This window comes from Pristiophorus japonicus, chromosome 7 (genome assembly GCF_044704955.1).
Source record: "Pristiophorus japonicus isolate sPriJap1 chromosome 7, sPriJap1.hap1, whole genome shotgun sequence".
Lineage (NCBI taxonomy): Eukaryota > Metazoa > Chordata > Chondrichthyes > Pristiophoridae > Pristiophorus > Pristiophorus japonicus.
The window spans coordinates 71240034-71255537 of NC_091983.1; the positions used below are offsets into that span (position 1 = coordinate 71240034).

General features: G+C 43.3%; 1 protein-coding gene across 1 annotated transcript in view; it reads left to right on the forward strand.

Moving 5' to 3' along the window:
* The first annotated feature begins 11694 nt into the window (after positions 1-11694).
* Positions 11695-15504, forward strand: part of vsnl1a (visinin-like 1a) — a 201909-nt gene continuing 198099 nt past the window's right edge. The window contains exon 1 of the mRNA XM_070885040.1: positions 11695-12009. The gene's annotated coding sequence lies outside the window, so the exon portion shown is untranslated. The remainder of the gene's footprint in view (positions 12010-15504) is intronic.

The window sequence follows — 15504 nt, forward strand, 5'->3', positions numbered from 1 at the left end:
AACCATCGAAGTTATCTTTCCTTAAGTTCAGGACCCTAGTTTCTGAATTAACTGTGTCACTCTCCATCCTAATAAAGAATTCTACCATATTATGGTCACTCTTCCCCAAGGGGCCTCGCACAACAAGATTGCTAATTAGTCCCTTCTCATTACACATCACCCAGACATATTGTTCGAGAAAACCATCCCTAATACACTCCAGGATATCCTCCTCCACTGCATTGCTACCAGTTTGGTTAGCCCAATCAATATGTAGATTAAAGTCAGCCATGATAACTGCTGTACCTTTATTGCATGCATCCCTAATTTCTTGTTTGATGCTGTCCCCAACCTTATTACTAATGTTTGGTGGTCTGTACACAACTCTCAATAGCGTTTTCTACCACTTGGTATTCTGCAGCTCCACCCATACCAATTCCACATCATTCAAGCTAATGTCCTTTCTTACTATTGCAGTAATTTCCTCTTTAACCAGCAATGCCACCCCGCCTCCTTTTCCTTTCTGTCTATCCTTCCTAAATGTTGAATACCCCGGATGTTGAGTTCCCAGCCTTGATCACCCTGGAGCCATGTCTCCGTGATGCCAATTACATCATACCCGTTAACTGCTATTTGCGCAGTTAATTCGTCCACCTTATTCTGAATACTCTTCACGTTGAGGCACAGAGCCTTCAGGCTTGTCTTTCTAACACACTTTGTCCCTTTAGAATTTTGCTGTAATGTGGCCCTTTTTGCTTTTTGCCTTAGGTTTCTCTGCCCTCCACTTTTACTTTTCTTCTTTCTATCTTTTGCTTGTGCCCCCATTCTACTTCCCGCTGTCTCCCTGCATAGGTTCCCATCCCCCTGCCATATTACTTTAACTCCTCCCCAACAGCACTAGCAAACACTCCCCCTAGGACATTGGTTCCGGTGCTGCCCAGGTGTTGACCATCCGGTTTGTACTGGTCCCACCTCCCCCAGAACTAGTTCCAATGTCCCAGGAATTTGAATCCCTCCCTGCTGCCACTCTTCAAGCCACGTAGTCATCTGAGCTATCCTGCGATTCCTATTCTGACTAGCACGTGGCACTGGTAGCAATCCTGAGATTACTACTTTTGAGGTCCTACTTTTTAATTTAGCTCCTAGCTCCCTAAATTCGTCTTGTAGGACCTCATCCCATTTTTTACCTGTACCGTTGGTACCTATATGTACCACGACAACTGGCTGTTCACCCTCCCTTTTCAGAATGCGCTGCTCCTGCTCCGAAACATCCTTGACCCTTGCACCAGGGAGGCAACATACCATCCTGGAATCTCGGTTGTGGCCGCAGAAACGTCTATCTATTCCCCTTACAATCGAATCCCCTATCACTATAGCTCTCCCACTCTTTTTCCTGCCGTCCTGTGCAGCAGAGCCACGCAAGGTGCCATGGACTTGGCTGCTGCTGCCCTCCCCTGATGAGTGATCCCTCTCAACAGTATCCAAAGCGGTGTATCTGTTTTGCGGGAGGATGACCGCAGGGGACCCCTGCACTACCTTCCTTGCACTGCTCTTCCTGTTGGCCACCCATCCCCTATCTGAATGTGTGCCCTTTTCCTGACGTAAGACCAACTCACTATACGTGCTATTCACGTCATTCTCAACATCGTGGATGCTCCAGAGTGAATCCACCTGTAGCTCCAGTGCCGCAATGCGGTCTGTCAGGAGCTGCAGGCAGATGCACTTCCCGCACACGTAGTCGTCAGGGACACCGGAAGTGTCCCTGACTTCCCACATAGTACAGGAGGAGCATAACACGTGTCGAGCACCTACTGTGCCTTTCCCTCTGAAAGTGTGCTAGTTGCAGCCTCCATGCGTATATTCCCTACCTCCCCCTCATGGCAGCCTTTCGCCCATGTTTGATTGCAGATGAGCCTCCCCTGTGGGCTCCGGTACTGGCGATGCCGATGTGGGCAGGATGGATAAGTGAAGGTCTTCCTTTAATGTTATCTCTCCCTGAAAGCTACAACGCACACTGGACCTTTCCTTCTGTAAGTGTGCTATTTGCAAGCTCCATCCATAAATCCCCTACCTCCCCTTCACGGCAGCCCTTCTCCCATTGATGCTTGCAGATGAGAGGTCGAGTGGCAGCTGGGGCAAGGGAGAGGATATTTCTGAATCACTGTCATGAGGCCTGGAGGGGACCCTTGCTGACAATATTACAGATCTACATCCTGGCAGCATTGATGAAACGGAGGGATCCAACACCGCTGATACCCTGGATCTCACTCCATCTTTTGGAGACCTGTCCCACGAGAAAGAGGAGGAAACTGCTGAGAGCACCGCGTCATTGCTTCCACCCACACGCGCCAGCTCAGATACTGGGAGTGCGCGGTCAGATCTAGTTAACATAGTACAGGGGTTTGCACTGGGTGTTGCACTGGGGCCTAGCAGGCTGCAGCATGGTGACGGGGTTAGGCAACATCAGGTGCCATCTCTCTGGGGGTCGTGCCGCACCGGAGTTCTGCTGAGGATGATTCAAACGAGCCCATCGATATAGCGGCTTATGAGCCAAGGGTGGAGGCCATGCATTCCCAGATGTTGGGGCACGGGCAAGGGTGCTGGACAGGCTGTCGGAAGTGGTGAGGAACATGGAGGAGTTCACCTCCCGCATTGTCGACAGCTCTGCACACTCCATGGAGCCCATCATTGCCAGTGTACAGGCGATGGTGGACTCTGAGAAAGACCATGCGGATCCAGATGTGACGCTGCAACTCGCAGGTGGTGTGGCAGCTGCCATTACAGCACAGGCACAAGGAATGAGCGCATTGGTGCTGGTTTGGAGAGGATTGCCGTGGCCTTGAAAGCGCAGAATGCTCTTATGCACTCTGTGCAACAGGCCGCAGAGCGTCTAAGTGCGGTCATATCTGGTGGCTTTGAGACTCTGGCTGCTCTCATGCAGTCTCAGCTCGATGCCACCTGACACCTCAATGTTGCCTTTGCGGTTGGGTCCACCACGGGCTATGGGGGACCTTCCAGTGTGACGCCACTGCACCGACCTGGGCTCCCTCAAATCGGTGGTGGTATCATGCCACGCCTGGTGAGTGACTCAGGCTCCTTAAACCAGGATAGGGATGATGCATTCCCTCAGGATTGCAGCATTCCTGGCCTCAGACTTGTCACTCTGCCAGTGATTCCACTCATGGCTAAGTCAGACTGAACCCTCCCAGGAGGGTGTTGACCAGTCTGCAGCCAGGCCTTCCAGGCTCAAAGCTGCTCGACGGCGTCCTCGAAGAACATCCGCAGCTTGCACACAGGGAACACAGCAGCCTTCGCAGACCCATAAGGCAGCCACAGGGGGACAGTGAGGCACAATAGTAGAGTAGGCACGCATAAGAGGGGTTATAGGGATATGCACAAGAGTGGCAAATGATGTATAGATGTTACTTTTCTGCACTATTTTTTGTTGTGTTAGTTGTTTGGAATGATTTTGATGATGTATTAAAGATTTATTTTTTGCACCTATATCTGGGCAGGTGTATAATGTGATGGTGGGCAATTATGTATCCAGGTACTCATTGGGATTGCCATGGAAAGTAAAAGCTTAAGGCTCATGTGGGGATGAAGTTATCTGAATCTAGTAGCAATCAAATGTGTCTGCACTTCCCTTGCGGCATTGGGATGGCGAAGACGCCTCCTGGGTAGCTTGTGACGCGCATTCTGGCCTCCTCCTCCTCCTCTTCCTTTTCTGGTGCCTCCCCCTGTTGCTGCGCCCCCTCCTCCTCCTCCTGTGCCTCCTCCTCCTGTACCTCCACCTCCTCCTGCTTCTGCGCCTCCTCCTGCTTCTGCGCCCCCTCCTCCTCCTCCTGTACCTCCTCCTCCTCCTCCTGTACCTCCACCTCCTCCTGCTTCTGCGCCTCCTCCTGCGGTGGTACTGCTGGATCGACCTCCAGCTGCTGTCCCCTCATGACAGCCAGGTTAAGCAGCATGCAGCAGATGATCACAAAGATGGAAACCCGTTCAGGCGAGTACTGCAATACATCACGAGAGCGGTCCAGGCAACAGAACCTTTGTTTCAGTTTGCCAATGCAGTGCTCAATGATGCACTTGGTGCCAGAATAAGCATCATTATAGGCATGCTCAGCAGCAGTCCTGGGGTTGTAAGGTGGAGTGAGCAGCCAAGTGGACAGGGGATATCCCTTATCCCCCAGCAGCCACCCACAATCCTGGTTTGGCTCGGTGAAGAGGGTGGGCACACTGCTCTGGCGCAGGATAAAGGCATCATGTACCTGCATGTTAATTTTCAGTGACTCATGTGCAAGAACATCCAGGTCCCTCTGAACACAAATATTTCCCAATGTCAAATTTCTCCACATTATAATCCATTTGCCATTTTCTTTCTCACTCACTTAGCCTGTCTATATTCCCTTGAAGGCTCTTTGCATCCTCCTCACAACTTACATTCCCACCTAGCTTTGTATTATCAGCAAACTTGGATATATTATATTTGGTCCCCTCAAACCAAATCATTGATATATATTGTGAATAGCTGAGGACACTAGTTGCAGCTTGTCAACCCGAAAATGACCCATTTATTCCTACTCTCTGTTTTCTGTCTGTTAACCAATCCTCAATCCATGCTAGTATATTACCCCAAGAGATTAGGATGCAAAATTAAAGCACATGGTATTGGGGGTAATGTACTGACGTGGATAGAGAACTGGTTGGCAGACAGGAAGCAGAGAGTTGGAATAAATGGGTCCTTTTTAGAATAGCAGGCAGTGACCAGTGGGGTGCCGCAGGGTTCAGTGCTGGGGCCCCAGCTATTTACAATATACATCAATGATTTAGATGAAGGAATTGGATAACTCTAAGTTTGCAGATGACACTAAACTGGGTGGCGGTGTGAGCTGTGAGGGGGACGCCAAGAGGATGCAGGGTGACGTGGACAGGTTAGGTGAGTGGGCAAATGCATGGCAGATGCAGTATAATGTGGATAAATGTGAGGTTATCCACTTTTGGGGCAAAAACGCGAAGACAGAATATTATCTGAATGATGGCAGATTAGGAAAAGGGGAGGTGCAACGAGACCTGGGTGTCATGGTACATCCGTCATTGAAGTTTGGCATGCAGGTACAGCAGGCGGTGAAGAAGGCAAATGGTATGTTGGCCTTCATAGCTAGAGGATTTGAGTATAGGAGCAGGGAGGTCTTACTACAGTTGTACAGAGCCTTGGTGAGGCCTCACCTGGAATATTGTGTTCGGTTTTGGTCTCCTAATCTGAGGAAGGACATTCTTACTATTGCGGGAGTACAGCGAAGGTTCACCAGACTGATTCCCGGGATAGCAGGACTGACATATGAGGAGAAACTGGATCAACTGGGCTTGTATCCACTGGATTTTAGAAGAATGAGAGGGGATTTCATAGAAACTTATAAAATTCTGACAGGATTGGACAGGTTAGAGGCAGGAAGAATGTTCCCGTTGCTGGGGAGTTCCAGAACCAGGGGTCACAGTCTAAGAATAAGGGGTAAGCCATTTAGGACTGAGATGAGGAGAAACTTCTTCACTCAGCGAGTGGTTAACCTGTGGAATTCTCTACTGCAGAAAATTGTTGAGGCTAGTTCATTAGATATATTCAAAAGGGAGTTAGATATGGCCCTTATGGCCAAAGGGATCAAGGGGTATGGAGAGAAAGCAGGAAAGGGATACTGAGGTTGAATGATCAGCCATGATCTTATTGAAGGGCCGAATGGCCTGCTCCTGCACCTAATTTCAATGTTTCTATGTAATCCCATGTGAACTAATTTTGTTTACTAACTTCTTGTGTGTCACCTTATCGAATGCCTTCTAAAAATCCAAATACACCACAATCACTGGTCCCCCCTTACCTATTCTGCTAGTTACAACTTCAAAAAACTCTAACAGATTTGTTAAACATGATTTTGCATTCATAAATCCATGTTGACTCTGCCCAATTCTATTATTATGGAATGGAAGTTATCGACAAGCCTCCTGAAAGCAGCAATGAAGTGGCAGAATTCAGAGATTAATGAGGCTTGAAGCAAAAGCAGAGTAATTGTAATGCAAGACTTTAATTTTAATACATATTGGGAAGAGCAGTAGCTCAAGTCAGAAAGTTAGTGGATTTTTTGAGTGCATTCAAGATAGTTTTCTGGAGTAAAAATGTGCCAGAACCAAGACAAGGGCAGGGCATATTAGATTTAGTAGAGAAATGAGCCTGACTTAGACAAATGTTCTCTTACTGCTAGATTATTAACTAACGGTGATCATACTATGATCGAATTCAATGTTAGATTTAAAAAGTAGAAACTAGGTTTGAAAAGGAGAAACTTAACGCAGTTACTAAGATTTTAGATTTTGGTATATGCGAGTTTTAACGGAATGAAACAGAGACAGATGACAGCAAAGTGGTCAAAACTGTTATGGGGTAACACTACAGATGAACAGTGGGAGGGTGTTCAAAAAATAATTTGTTTAATGCAGGACCAATATGAATCCCTAAGGAGAAAGAGCTCTACTTACCAAATAAAACAGCCACGGTCAACAAAAGAGGTGAGAGATAACATAAAATAAAAGGAAAGAGCATGTAAAAGTGCAACGAATATTGTAAATCCAGGGGACTGGGAGAGAGATAAAGAACAGCAAAGGGAGACAAAAAAGAAGTAAGAGCTACAAAAAGGAATACGAAAAGAAACGTGCGAGGGATATCAAGATTAACACATAAAGCGGCCGAAATTCAGCCCTGCCTGAAAGCTGGAGCACCTACCATTTTTTGTTTTTTTACTGCCGTTTTGGAAGAGGTCTCCTCTTTTGAGAAATTCAGCTCTTTGTTTTTTTTTCAATCGACCAGGAAGTCAGTCATAATGGGGGCATAAGTGCGCCGGTAAGTGCTGATGAGGGGCGGAAGTGGAGGCGGGACGCTGTCACTCAGCAGCGGAGCAGTGGTGATGTCATTGTGCATCTGCATCACCACGTATCTCGCCTCCGTTAAAGAGGAGAGAATCGGCCATCGGACACTGGACCATCAGGGAGGGTTTCTCCCGGGCCAGCAGCCTGGCACCCAAGATAGGGGTGCCAGGCTGCCTGTTGGTGACGCAGTTGAACCTGGGGGCACAATAGTCCGGCTGAGATGGAAGTCTGCCGGCAAAAAAAATAAAATGGCGGCCGAGGCCTTGGGCCCTCGCCTTTAATGACCACTGCACAGCCAGGGCAGAGAGAGAGCATACAAGGTGTACCAACAGAAAAAGCTGTTGGGGGCACCGCTCGGCGGCAATAAGATTTTATTCGCTAAATTTGGCAGGAGGTGGGAGGTCCCGGCGGTGCACAGACTGATGACACACGCACAGCCAATTGGCAGCAGCGGGGTGGAAATGAAAACCGCCAGAAAAATCCCCGAGCTGAATTTAGCTTGCGGCAGCCATTCAACCATAAATCGGTGACCGCTCGACTCTGTCGCATGGCCGCTGCAAACGGGCAGTCATGGGTCTTATTGAGGAGCTAAATTTCGTCTCCAACGTTTTTACAATTATATTAGAAGAAACAGAATAGTCAAGAGTAATGTGGGCACTTTAAAAACAGATGGGGACAATATTGCAAATGAAAATAAAGAAATGGCAGACTTGTTGAATAATTACGTTGTGCCAGTCTTCACAGTAAAGGAAGAGAATAATAAACCTGACATTCTAGGGAAACTAATAATGAATCAAGGACTGGAACTCACTAAAGTTAACATAAGCAAGAAAACAGTATTAGAAAAAATGCCACCAAAGACTGACAAATCTCCAGGTCCTGATGGTTTCCAAACCAAGGTTTTAAAGGAAGTAGATGCTTTAGTCATAATCTTCCAAAGCTCGATCTATTCAGGAATTGTCTCTTTAGATTGGAAAATGACAAATATAACTCCATTATTTAAGAAAGATGATAGAGAGAAACCAGGAATTTTTGGACCTGTTAGTCTAATATTTGTTGTGGAGAAGTTATTGGAATTTATAATTAAGGACAGAGTGACTGAGCTGATTTGAGTTGATTAGAGCGAGCCAATCTGAATTTGTAAAGGGAAGGTCATGTCTAACTGAATTTTTTGAGGAAGTAACTAAAGTAGTAGATCGGGGAATGTCTATGGATGTAGTTTATATGGACTTCCAGAAGGCATTCGATAAGATTCCACATAAGAGACTGTCAGCTCAACTTAAAGCTCATGAAATTGAAGGCAAATTATTGACCTGGTTAGGAGATTGGTTAGGTGGTAGAACACAGAGAGTAGGGATAAAGGGTATATGCTTGAATTGGAAGGAAGTGATTAGCAATGCTCTTGTAATTTTTTTTTTGGGTGTGCGACCCATTCACAATACCACGCATGCATATTTTTCCACACTGAATAGCCGTTAAGCTGGGTTTGTGGGAGGAGCAGAGAGCTGGACGGGAGGTCCAGAGAGCTGCGTGGGAGGTCCAGCGTGGGAGGTCCAGAGAGCTGCGTGGCTGTGCAGCTTAAAGGGAATATTGGTGATCTGTGGTGTCCCACAAGGATCTGTACTGGAGCCTCAACTATTCACTATATTTAGTAATGACTTCAATAACACAATAGAGAGCCATGTATCCAAGTTTGCCGATGACACAGTGATTGGTGGTTTAAGTTAGTAGTGTAGACGAGAGCATAAAATTATAAAGAGACATTGATAGATTGTGAATGGGTGAAACTATGGGAGATGGATTTCAATGCAAGTTAGTGTGAGATCATGCATTTTTGACCAAAAAGTGATAGATCCGAGTAGTTTTTAAATGGAGAAAAGCTATAAATAATTGAGGTCCAAAAAGATTTAGGGCTCCATGTACACAGGTCACTAAAATGTAATAGTCAGGTCCAAAGAAATAAACAAAAAGGCTAATGGAATGTTAACCGTTGTAACTAGAAGACTAGAATATATTGGGGAGCAAGTTTTGCTACAGCTATGCAAAGCCCTGGTTAGACGGCCTCTGGAGTATTGTGTACTGTACTGGGGACCACACCTTAGAAAGGATACATTAACCTTGGAAGGAATACAACACAGATTTGCTAGTATGTTACCAAGACTCCAAGGGTTAGATTGAGAAGAAATTACATAAACTCGGCTTGTACTCCCTGGAATATAGGAGGTTAAGAAGCAATTTGACTTAAGTTTTTAGGATTTTGAAAGGAATTGGTAGGCAAGATAGCGAGAAACATTTTTCCACTAGTGGCGGAGTCTCGACAAGATCAGAACCAGGCCATTCAGGAGAGAGGTTAGGAAACATTTTTTCATGCAAAGGGTGGTAGAAGTGTGGAACTCTCTCCCACAAAATGCAGTGGATGCTAGCGTAATTAATATTTAAATCTGAGATGGATAGATTTCTGCTAGACAAGGGTATAAGAGGATGTGGAACCGAGGTGGGTGGGTGGAGTTAGGATAGAAATCAGCCGTGGCGTTATTAAATTGCGGAACAGCCTCGAGGAGCTGAATGGCCTACTCCTGGTCATATGTTCTAATCCAAGAGATCCTCTGAGCAACTTTTAAATTTGGCTTTACAGCATACTGATTTATATTAGTGTATGTAAAGCCCAGGCAGTGGAAGGCAACTCCTTGGGGGATATGACATCACTCTGCTCTGGACTCAGATCATTTTTGTGACACTGCAAAGTGGAAACCACTTCTCAGCAACCCAGAAGTGGGCACCCTTAATCACCTCCATTTTCTAAGTCTGTTGGAATTGAACATTGGCAAAAACTTGGAAGCAGACTCTCCTTAGTTGAGGAATAATGGTTAACATGGGGGCAGGGTTAATGAGTCGGAAGCAATGTGCACCAAAATATCACCGGTACGCTTTTATCAACACCAACATCCCGTGCTTGCAAATATTGCACCACCACACCTACACCGTGAATATATAGTCTCCAGAGAATACAACCGCTACACCAGCAAAGACATGCCGATCCAAGCCAACTTGAACAACCTACCACCAATCCGTCTCAAATCTAGAAGGCCATTTTGGAACGTCGCCAAAGCCCTTCAGCAATATCCCCTCAGCCTTGATGACTGATGGCGAAATGCTTGGAAGAACTGTGACATACGGAATGGATTCCTTTTAGAGAGCCCCACAGTACAATCTGAGGGATCAAACCTTCCTCACAAACAGTGGACAACCATCAACCGCCTCAGAACTGGTCATGGTAGATGCTGCCACCTTCTTCATAGGTGGAAGATTAAAGCATCCCCATCATGCGACTGTGGAACTCCTAATCAGACCCTGGAGCACATCATTGAGCACTGCCCTCAGAGGGAATTTGCAGGCAGCCTACAAGATATCCACACTGTTACACAGGAAGCTTTGGCCTGGATATCCAACTTGGATATTGACATTTGATTTGCTTTGCTACTACCATACGAAGAAGAAGACCAAAATATCATATTTCATGTGAAAACATGTGTTCTGATTGGTAAATGTGTGTTTTGGTTAACCTTCCATTGAAACCGTAGAAAAATGTTGTTTCTGAATGTCCATTTAATTGTACAATACTGGCTCTCCATATAATGTTGTAAACAAAAGAGTCAGCAGAAATACAAAAGTGATATTTTTTGTGGTTAGTTGTAAAGTATGGTCAAAGTAAAATTTAAAAAAATAATGTAATGAAAGTGCCATTGAAAATACAAACAACCCAGATTATCCCAATGGTTGTTTATATACAATAGCCATTCTTCTGCCGTCGTACTGCGATAGATATGTAAAGAAAACACCATTAATCTTTCTTAACTGCAAATGTGTTATTGCAAAATGTATTTGAAGTGTTTCAGACCCCATAAGCTAACTCCTGGTACCCAATGCCGATTTTGAAACACGATGTACAAGCCGAAAGCATGCCAGCACCAAATAAGAGAGAGAATGAGCAGCTCCTTCACTGTATTTGTAAATATTGTTGAAAACATGATTTTCAACCTTGCTGATTCCTAATGTTCTAAATAGCGATTTGAAAGCTGAATTACTTGGATCTTTGGAAATGAAATATCTTAATTGCACCGTCGTCTTTCATTAATTTTGCGACTTTCATTGAGTATGTATATTTTTATGCAAACCACAAATGTAATGTAGAATCATTTCAATGTAATATTTTGCATCATAAGAACAACAATATTCTTCATCATAGCCCAGGCACCGAGAGCAGGACGATATACGTGATCGGAATGTTCTAATATTATGCAACATACCGACAGAGTGGTTTACTTTGAATTAGCACTTTCCATTGTGTATATGAGCACTGTAGCCCACAATTATTTGGACCTCTAAATAATACTTTAAAAACAAATACATCTTATTTTAAGAACGTGAACGAATGCCCTCTCCCCAAGTTGCTTGAAACAGGGGGGGGGGGGGGGAATCAGTCTTGCATTTTCTTGACGTTTCTTGTTTTGGCATTACTGTACATTCAAAAAAAAAATTATTTTGTTACAGGAATGTATTTGAACACTGAAGATCAAGAAATTAATGCAGCTGTCAAACATGAATGCAACTGTACATTAACACAAGAGTGGAATCCAAAACGCGATGGGTTGGATTTTGTATCATGAATGCGGTAAAAGCATTTGTTTAAAGGAAACTATTGTGATATCAGAATTTTAACATGGCAGTGAATATTTGTCACATCGATGTGTGTGCAGCGCGGCTGAAACTGACCATCTCTGACAGCAGCAGATCCCGCACGGTAGGCGGACTGCTTCTGGTCGCGCAGACTCAAACCATATGACATCAACTAACCATGTTACTGCTTCTAAAAGAAAGCGAATATTTGGAGTGTATGATGCACGGTGACTGACGCTCATACTCCTTCCAGCCTTAGCCCCAGAACTGACGCGAGCCCTGTTACACATAACATATACAGATCGACGGGACCTGCATCAAACACTGTGACCTACTCGCTTTCATTGCTTTTTAACTCGAATGGTAGAGCTCAACTGATTTCGGATCTAGCAAAAAAAAGAACTAATTGCAGATTTTTGCCACAGCTTCACCCACACAAAGGTAAGTGAATGATGCACTGGACATAAAATATTGCACTGTGCGCATGCCGATTGAGATTGCTTGTTTAAGATCCGCGTTTTAAAAATCTCATCTACAGCAGTAACCTTTTCCCTAACCCGTGTAATGCTCCCTAAAGCTACCATCAGTAAATCGGGCATGTCCATGTAATATAACATGACATTTATGCTGGCCGAAATATTGATTGAAACAGGAATCATCTGAGCATTTCACTTTCAGTTTAAAATCAAGCACGATGCTGGCATCTTGGAGTGAATGAATGAACTGCAGTACTGTGTTTAACGTAAATATCAGCATGGGGAAAACTAAGGTTGGATACAATATGCATGATTGACCTTTCTTGTTACAAAGGTGCATCTTGGTTATCACTGTAAGAAACGATTAGCTGGAAGGCAATTAATTGGTACAAGGTGCATGTCAATGTCTACCGTAATTCGGTTATAGGTTGTGATTTGCAGTCGCGTGCCTGCAAAAAATAGCATGAGCAAGTACTCCAGATCAAATAAACCTCGTTATTCGTCAGGTTGCTAACCCATGGATAAAACAATTAGAAGCACGCCTGAGAGAAGAGGTTTAGCAATGTACCAGATAATCACACCTGCTGATCTCTCCTTTGATAGTTAAAGCAGCAAGTAGCCCTTTCACTGGCCATGATGCAAATAGCAAAGCACGGCTTTGAAATTAAGGTTGAAATTATAATCCGAAAGCGACACTTTTTTAAAGTGGATCTCGTGACTCAAAACTCCAGGCGCGTTCCAACATTATCTACCCCGCCCACCGCCCTAGCAGCTTTGCTTCATTTCCAAAAAGGATCCATATATATGTCGCCTTTTTAAAAAATAAGCCAAATAAAGATTGTTTCCAAGTCAAACGTTCTGAGCAAATGATCGTACTGCTAAGGATGTGTTTCGTTTTGAATCAACACAAATGTCATATTTCTGACGTGCATTATGTCGACTACTGTCGATGGTTAATGAGGGAATTAACCAATACACGACTATCATTTAAAACCTGAATAATCACGTTCCATAATATATAAGGACTTGTGTGATTATTATGAGTGTGCATTTGGCAGTTGGGGTGAGAAAGACCTGTGTGGCTTATAACACATTCAGAAACAGCTTACCTGTTGATAGAGGGAGATTTTGTCTTGCAGAGTAAAGATTTAGAAGTACATTTGATAATGAGGACTATGTCACGTTGCTGGTAACCTGCTGTGGCGAGATGCTTATGCTAAGCTCTCGGCAGCTTTTCGAACTGTGTATTTTGACAGTTACTAAAGCACTGATCTGTTGTAACTGGCGAGATTTACGCGCTCGCAAAAAGCTAAGTTTTTCAGATGACATTAGTGGCCAGTTACCACCGCGGAATATTATCTGGAAATACGATCACTGATAAGCAAACTGAAAGACGTGGAATTGTGTGCTGGTGCACTGGTATGTGAATAGTTTGATTCCTGTGAACGCACTCGGAATTCCCATGATTTTATATTAAAGTGCAACTCTTTGAACAATACCAAAATTATTTTTGTGATTTCAGTGTGAAATACAATCTGGCGATATCCTTAAAACTGAATGAATAGAAACATTATTGTGTTCAAATCCATGGCAAATCAATACAGGTCTCTGAATACATCATCAGATATAGATGCCACTCATTGCACTGTTCAAACAGAATAATTTACGAGTGAGAATAGTTTGTATAAGAACGCCAATTACCAGACAAAATCATTTTCAGTTGCCGTACCGCTTGATTTCAAGCGAAATTGTCTTTATTGCAGCTAAATTAAATATTCTTCCCGTAGATTTGTATTGATTTTGGCTGATATCGTAGATTTGGAGTGGTGATGATGTTTGCACTGTGACCGCTGGGTCTTTTACTTGCTGCATCAAACGCCCAAAGGAATTTTGAAAGTGAAGTCTGAAAGCGCTTCACCGTGAAATTTAGAATCGACAACACTGCGGTTAAGAGACTCATATCCGCAACAAGGAGAAATGCAACACAAAGAGGGGCACATTACAAACTTAGAGACAATGGTGAACTCTGTTAGTTGTCTCTGATTTTTCTCTCTCTATAAGATAGCTGGTAAAATGTAGATCAACTGCTTACAGGAAAATATAATTTCTGGTTTGGGAAACATTGAAGAAGTAGCCAGGTCACACTTATGGTGATTTGCAGATGATTGCTTAGAACTTTCCGGTTGGAATACCCACGTTGTGGTTTCCCGGTCTAGCAGGCAATGGTATCTGTAAGCTGTAAATAAGATCCACAGAAAGGCTTCAGGGAAGCCATTGTATGTTGTGTTGGAAAATATGCCATCAGATGTCTCGTAGTTTCATTCCGCTGTCAGTAAAATTCATAAACTAATGTTTGTACTGCTGTGCTATTATATTTTGTGAAGGAGATAATATTTGGATTTTATGTTGTTATCACTCCTAGTTGGCGTTAAAATATTAGTGGCCTTCCATTATCAATAGTTATGCTGATTCTACATGCACCACAAAACATCTTTCCCTCCCACGTTTACAAATATGCGTGTTGTAAAAATCACACCCCAAATAGAACAACTTGCTAGCTGATAAACAGTGAATGTCAACAATGCTGCATTATTTGTACCCAAGTTATTCACAATTCTAGTAATTGTAATCTATAATAATCAGAAAAAAACAATTATTTTATAGTGGTGTAGTTTTACATTTCTTATAACGTGTATATAAATGTTTGTCTACATTATATAATAACCAAGTTTTTTGATTATTACGTACGGATCACTTTATTACGATCATGTTTATATATTTGGCTATATTCACTTTTATTTTAAACAACAGTTCTTACTGGCAATCGGCTGCTTTTCAGAACACAGCAGTTGATGTCATTGTTTGGCAGGTTTATGATTATTATTATTATTATTGCAGCAGTGACGAATGTTTCAAGAATATTCAGAAATAGACATATAAACGTGAAATAAAAATAACACGTTTGTATTATCGCCAGGTTTCAACCAGAGGGCGCTACTAACTGATTACTGTAGTGGTTGTTGCTGTTCAGTAAGAAAACAACCAGTTAAACGTACACACGTTGCTGTGGCATAAATATGTTTGTTATTTTATTTGTATAGTGCAGTGATAATTAGTGTTTTTAAGTAATTACAAGCACCTTTTATCTAAAGTAATTTAACAAATGTTAATCTAAAACCTATCCCTAAACTAACTGCACATACATCAGTTCTAACCAACTATTGTTACAAATTTCTTATTTACGGCCATTTCCTAGTCTCAATTTAAGTTCCACTTCAGGAGCTAAGTTGCACTGCAGTCAAAGATATTTTCGGGCTCCCATAAATTTGTAAGAAAAAACTTGCATTTATATAGCGCCTTTCATAGCCTCGGATATCCAATTACCTTTTGAAGTGTGGTCACTTTTATTATGTTGACAAATAGCCAGATTTTCGGACGACTGAGACACTTATGATTATTG